The sequence below is a fragment of the Saccostrea echinata genome, unplaced genomic scaffold, assembly GCF_033153115.1.
Source record: "Saccostrea echinata isolate AGI-Se365-2 ecotype Australia unplaced genomic scaffold, CSIRO_AGI_Sech_v1 ptg000017l, whole genome shotgun sequence".
Taxonomy (NCBI): domain Eukaryota; kingdom Metazoa; phylum Mollusca; class Bivalvia; order Ostreida; family Ostreidae; genus Saccostrea; species Saccostrea echinata.
The window spans coordinates 1,040,881-1,048,603 of NW_026889766.1; positions in this window are offsets into that span (position 1 = coordinate 1,040,881).

Consider the following 7,723-nt stretch of genomic DNA (forward strand, 5'->3'; position numbering starts at 1 on the left):
TTATGAGTGGAAAAAAAATCATTCCACATTTTATATCCGGACCGGTTTTGGTTTTTATCGGATGAAAGTATACGTACGTCATTTTTTACGTCACAGCTGCAGCAGAAGTGTTGGGTGTTGGAAACAAGTAAGTGATCTCAGATATGTATTTAGAATTTAGTTCATGGTGTTAAGAGAATTTCTGTAGGGTAACAGTTTCATACGAACTTCTAATACTCTAATGACTTGCATAACATATAGATCTAACTGTAGATGTAATTAATGCGGTTCGTAAAAAGACGATACACCTAGTGATCTTGTCTACGTTATTTTGGATTTGTTTTCGACCACAATGTAAAAACCATTTAGCATTAGTATGCTAATTTTTCAGATTTTGTTTGCCTTTTGTCAATAGTTACGTTTGCATATTTATGTACGATCTTGACAGGAAAGTGAAAGTAGAAATGTTGCATAGCAATTTGTATGTAGCCTATGTAAAGATGGTTATCCATTTGGTTCTTTTATCAAATTATTAACGGAAAATGTTTGTTTTTATTATGTATTTAGCAACTGGAGTTCAGTGTCAGAGAGCCGTTTTTATTGAAAGAACCCAAAACTGTTAAGACTGACGATTCAACCCAAAGCCGATTTGACTGAAGATTGCACGATCACAATATACAGGTAAAATAAATACATATAATAATCACAGTAATTAGGGTGACTCTTTAATAACAAAATATTTCATGAAAAATTTCTTTTTTGCTTCTTAATTCTACACTGATTTACTTTATGAAAAATTAGTCACACTCTTTTTTTTTTACTCAAATATTGAAGATATTGATATGGATAGAACTTGCTGGCTTTTAAACTATAAAATATCTGAAAGATGCTCAATTTCAGCCTAACCAGGCATTCAAGATAATAGTGTAAATGTATTTAAAAGTGCACTAGCTAATTTGTTTGTTATTTATATATTAATTGACATAGAATTAATTTTTTTTCAACACTAGAGAAACAGTCAAACTAGAGACTTGTACTCACTCTCTTTTTAAGTTTCTTTCTAGCTCACTTGTAAACATTTAGAAAAACTAATTGTTTTTTTTTTTTTATTTTATTATTAGGCATATCTTTTAAGAGTGAAATTGTCTTGGACATAACATTAAATGGTGTTATACAACACCATATAATATTTTATGAAATTAGTTTTAACTCATATCATATAACGGATAACTGTTTAAGAGAATGGAGTATGCATTTGTTTGCACGTGACAAATATCTTCAGTGTATGAATTTACATTACATGTAGAGTTTAATTTGTATTTCAGAGAACCTGTATTAATCAACAGAACCTTAAAATTGGAGTCTCCACTGTAGTGCCACTCAGTACCTTAACATGTGACAATTTCAAATCCTATGATGAGGTTCCAAGGGGTTGTAAAACGGAAGAAAACAAAGAACAGGCCAAGAAAAAAAATTGTAAGTGCTCAAAGTAATTACTCTTTATGCTTACTAATACCAATATATATTTATTAACTATACATGTAATTGACTTCTTAATTTTTACTACTTTTTCTTTATCATTTCAGAAGCAATGCAGTCACTGTCAGGGAAAAACAGCCAGAATTATGTAAAAATTTGAAAAAATAAACACAAGATTATTGCTTAAGATTGTGTTCTTTGATTTCTTATTATTAACGTAGAACCTACGTCGTATGACGTCATATCAAGTAAATGAGTTTAGACTGTCTTTTTAGGTGCTAGATCCATTATGACGTCATAATTAATGTTACTTTTTCCCATACTTTCTCCAAGACTGTCTCATGTAATGAAGTTACACAACTGTGATAATGTGAATGGCATGCAACTATTTTGAAGGCAATCAAAAATTCCAAGAAATCTAAATACTAGTACAACATCCTGATGAAATGTATCTGAGTCAAACATCTGTTAAAAGTTGTGTGTAAATTTTGTAATGTCTCTCATGAAATGACGTGCATTCCCTTTCGTAATTATTTGTTATTCATAATGGTTGGTGTACATGAATAATAATAATGTTTCCCTAAAATATTATCTTTCTAAATAAAAAAATTACATTTTTGATGAATATTCACATTGTAAATCTGAACCTAACCCCAAAACAGTCAATTGATAATTAAATCCTGTGTTAGTGCAAAAAGGTCAACAAAAGAAGTTTGATAAATAGAGTGTCTCTCATTCGTTTGCGGTGAAAAGTTTATATTTTAATCACTTTTTGTAATCATTTGGGTACGTTCTTCATCATATTAAAGATTGAAAACATTCTGACAAAGACTTTTGAAAAATATTTACAAATTTAGGTGCCGAATTGACTAAAAAAAATATTGAGCACATTTGCCTATATTCGTTGAAATGTGGGCTTAATCTTTTATGTCAGTTGAATAAAACAAAATTTATTATTGAATAATATTGCTTAATACTGTTCAGTTAATAAAGTCTATAAACGACGACGTTTGAAGAAGTATTGTTGGGATTTTCTATATTCTCTTTATGACCAGTACCCCTAAAAATGGCTGAAAATATGTAGTCGCAGTGTAAAATTATCATTCCAAGTTGCACAGGCCGCACTTCATTTAATAACAAGGAAACATACTATATATTTTTAACTGATTGATAAGCGAGTGCTAATTTATCATTTTGAAAAGTTTGAAAATCTTGTGACAAAGACTTTTCCGACATAGGTTCTACCTTAAGTGATTAAAGGACAAGAGTACTACTTAGATAACTTTGCAATCCAGAGAAATACATAATAATTAAATAATATATGTACGTAAGAAATAAAGTTAACATATGTTTAACATATGTTTAACATATAAACATAAACATATGTTAATCCTATGTTCAAACAAAACATATAAGAAACATGTGTTAAACATATGATCAACATATATTCAAAAACATACGTTAAACATATGTTGCTCGTTTTTATGGCGAACATATGTTTCAGAACATATGTTCAACAGATGTTAAACATACGTTGCAATTTTACCTGTGTAGGCTTGAAGACTCATTATTCTTTTTTTTCATGATATTGTTTTAAAGTTTAAGTATCCAAACTTTTCAAATATATCATAATCCAAAATGATTTTTCTGATGAAGTCAAATCCCCATTCATTTCTGTTACGTTAAAAAAACACTACAGAAAGTACTTCAAATGTCAGTATACTTACTTCTCTACGTGACTGTTTTCATAATAAATATCAAAGTCTTTCTATCATTGGTACAAGGAGAAGAGTAAATTATTTTCTTTAAAATTTAAACCGAGGTCAGTTGCAAGTTTTTAAGGTTACAGTATTTGTAATCCCTATTTTCTCAAATTATAACAGATTAAAATTAAAGTTTTAGATTCAAAAGAAGCTATAAAGTAAAAGTGAATGCTTGAAGTATGTGAACAGTTAACTTCAAGACATTTTTTTTTAGAATGCACATTTGACTTACATGATTTTTTAAATATGTTTGTACGCCTTGTTTCTCCTTCAGAGCAATTTAATTATCTTTGAGAGGATTAAGAATAGGATTTGATTGAACATTTATAGGACACTGCAAAAAAATCTTTTTCTAGGGAGTTTTATATAGTTTTATATAGTTTAACTATAGTTTTATTTAGTTTTATATAGTTTATATAGTTTTATATAGTTTATATAGTTTATATAGTTTTATATAGGTTTATATAGTTTTATATAGATTTATATAGTTTTTGGAATCATTTATAGGTACGGTAAATAAAATTCACTTACATTGACTGCATTTAAAATTGATTTCGTGATTTTACACAATCTTATCCTTTTAAAGAGAGAACTGAGAGTATAAGCTAGACAACCAAATATAAAATTAAGTTCAGTATCTTCTAAAATGCAGTTGTTATACTGTGCCTGAAGAACAAAGACTATTGTTTCAAGCTTTGTCAGCTGGAACTTAGTATGTTTTTCATGAACTCTAATTTCTTTATCATTCAGCTATATTGAAAACATTTGAAATAGATAATTTGCATTAAAAACACAGTATGTCTAGTTTTCAAGACGTCGTATAGAAATCACCCCAGCTAAACTATATCCAATATTTCTGGAAGTGTTTTCAATGTTTTTTAGGGACTTTATGTCATTTAAAACTTTTTTGAGACAAAAACGTCCAAAAACCATAAACCACTTATCTTCTGTTGAACAGAGGGTACTCAAAATCAAATCAAAGTTGAAGTTCAGATTAGTAAAATTTAACAAAATCCTTTATCATCATGTCCTCTTATATACAAATATAGCATCGCGTATATTTTCATTAATATGGAGTATAAACAACAAAACCAAGAATTCGTGAAAAATTTGTCTCGCTTATGAATTCCAAATACCTTATATCGAGAAAATAAGATGTCGCGAAAATATGGTTATTTACAGTAATGATGATAAATTTCACAAAGATTAATTTGATGTATATTTCAGGGTCAGAATTGGGTCTATTTTTCTGAACATTTATAATATTATATGCTATATTTGTCATAATATACAGTGTGTAGTGAAAGAATTCATAAGTAATTAAATATATAATTCAGGACCAGCATAAAACACTTCAATGCACAAAATCACTCAGTTTGGAGCCTGCCTGGAAAAATAGAAATCCAAACTTTACAGTACTGTAAAAACTTCTACAAAGAAAAATTATCATTTTCTTCTTAAAAACCTTCGTCAAAAATATAGCTCCTCATCAAATGCTTTTTGCGTGGAACTTAATCGTGGGTTTTGTCATTGAATATAGTTTAATTTGCATTGTAGAAGCCAAATGTAATGTAGGGACTAAAATATGATACATAATTCAAGAAATAAAGTTCCAGACGGAATTTTGCACGAAAACTCAGAATCGAACTCCTCAGGTTTTGTTAAACAACATACATTCTTCAAGTAAGTCTCAACTTAAATGTATGGAAAGACTAGATTGTATTTAAAGCTTATTCTATTCTAGGATAGTCACCAAAGGTCATTACAATTGAAGGTTCATTACATTAAACCAACAAGCTTTATATTGAATCCAAAATTATTACTGTTCAACAAGTTGCTGTCCTTTAAAAAAGGACTGCAATACGTGGACCATATGCATCTGTTTCTAAACGAAATTCAAAGAAAATTTCTAGATTTAGTGACTTTACAAAGGTGTAATTAAATTTATTTTTTTTTTGCAGGTATCTTGTTATTTTCATCGTTATTTAAGTCTGCTTAATAAGGCTGTAATGATAAAAAAAATCATGACCTTGAAATGATATGAATATGAAATGTTGATCTAGGTATCTATCATAATTGAAATGTAGCCTTTAAAATTAACAACAGAATTAAAAGAGGCTAATAAGCGTGCAGGTATCGTAATGGTTGAATTTTAACTCCATTGGCGGATCCAGGGAGGGGGGTGTTGAAACCTCTTTATTTTTGCAGAAAGAGGAAAAGAGGGACTCTGAGGGAATTTTTTTTCAGAAATATATATAGATATTTTTACGTTTAATATTTTCAATAAAATAAGTACTTAAGTCTCTGCCCTTTCTGCTCTCTAGATAGAGTTTTGTTTAATGCTTTCCTTCGTGTACCTTCACAACCCCGGCCCCAGGCCTCGACCACCCACACGTAACATGAAAGATTTCACTTTGATATCATCGGAAGATCCCTGCGAACCTACGGCTGTGTCATTTTTGGACCATCTTCTAAAGTAACTAATTTTAATAAGTATGCATAAAAAGTCGTGAAAGGGGGTTTTTATAAGAGAATATTTATCTCCATATATTATGTGGATATTTTAATCAATGAAGAGAAAGGTTCAAAATGTCCCCGTAGTTTGTAGGGGAAGCTAGGGGGCTCACTTTTTGCTAAAAAATAATTTTTTGTTATAATTTGAATAATATTATATAAGTTTTGATTTGCACTGGAAGCTCCCCAGCACTTTCTTTTGCGGGAAGGTTCAAAATACGGAAAATCAAACATTTAAAAAAAAATCAAAATGTACCGAAAAGTTAGACGAAGCCCTCCCTCCCCCCAACCCCCCCCCCCTCCACCCCCCGAAATAGGATTTTACAGTGTGGTGGACAGATTGTTATTTTAAGTTATTTATTTATTTTTGCTTGTCAACTCTTATTCGAGGTTGCCCCTTTAAAAACCGTTGCTACGGGCTTGAATTAAAGTGCCTGCGATGTGACCTAGACCCCCCCCCTTTCAAAAACTGCTGGATCCGACCCTGTACTCGAGCACTAGAGGGTCTCGGCACTAGAGGGTTTCGAGTTATCTAAATCGATGCTAGGTTATCGATTAACTCGATCAATTTGAAAACACAAAATAGATCAATTTTGTGTGTATGTGTGTGTGTTTTCTCTGTTTCTTTTTAAATAACGGAATGGTTAATATGCAACACATGCAATCGTAACTTCTCGGCAAAACAACATGTTTTTGTGAGTTCGCCACTGAGAAGATGCGATTGACAATATCATCGCACGTGTGTAGACCTAGGCTATTTGGTCTTGCAAGCACAGGTGTATGAACTGTTTGCTAGTGACTCTTTGACTGGTGGCGGTATTTGCTACGGAAATGAAGAACTATACAACAGTTTCATAACATGTGCAGTTTTTTTTTTTGGTGAACATTGGAGTAAATTAAAAGTCGAATATCTTGGATATGGGGTAACCCATATCTATTCTTGTTACAACGATGCATCAGTGCATCCATGGACGAGTTCATTGATTACTTTGAAAGGTGGCACAGGTTAACCTTTTGTTAACATTTACTACAATGATCTGCCTATTTTGATTGACTGTACTCTCATAGCAACATTGTTAAATTTTATTCCCGATTGGCTTATAGTTTTATCATTTTAAAAAATCGGGCTATTTCGATACATGAAATCCATAACGGCTGGGACTTGACATCTTTACTAGATTTATACGGAACATATCCTATCAATGGAAAGATAGATGGTACACGTATAGCACAGATCTGTAGTACGCAGAATTTTTTTTTTGGATGTTTATCCCTCTCCCCTACATGGAAAAACGTTGCTACAGGCCTTTATCAAGCTATAATTGGATTGCTGTCCATCAAGTTATTTTGCGAACCTTGATGCACAAAACTAATGCCGGTAAACATGGTAAAGACTTCCCGTACGAAACTCTTAACCGTTTTCCGCCTGGTGTCCGGGCGGACTGAGACGGGTTCCGGTTAAGTGCTAGGAGGACTAAGCCGTACTAAAGGCGAACATGGAAAACGTATTAGCTTTAACCGTTTCCCGCCTCATATCTTAAGCGGATTCCACCTTAAATCTTAGGCGTATTTTGTTAGACGTTTTCCGGCTTAGCTCTTAGACGGATTCTGCATTAATCTTAAGATTATGAACAGTTTAAATTATGACCACATGTTTCATTCCACTTGATGACCTTGTTTTCTAAAGGCACTAATGGGGGAGATATTCGAAAAAGTAGTCAAACATTGTTTTTAATCCAGTTATTAGACTTCGAATATTAGGCTTTTTATTACGTTGAAGATTGCGTTTCCTAGAGAAATAATTTTTTGCAGTCATGTTTTATATCAGATATACGTTTCTAATGCGTTACTGCCTGACCACCCTCTACAGGGGGCGGAAGTTTTCAGACAGAGCCTCTCTTTGGATGCAATTGGTCAGTTTGAATGCGGATTTTGAAAGTGATGACTGTTGATCGATTTGGTTGATGAATCTTTATGTCTTATTCAGT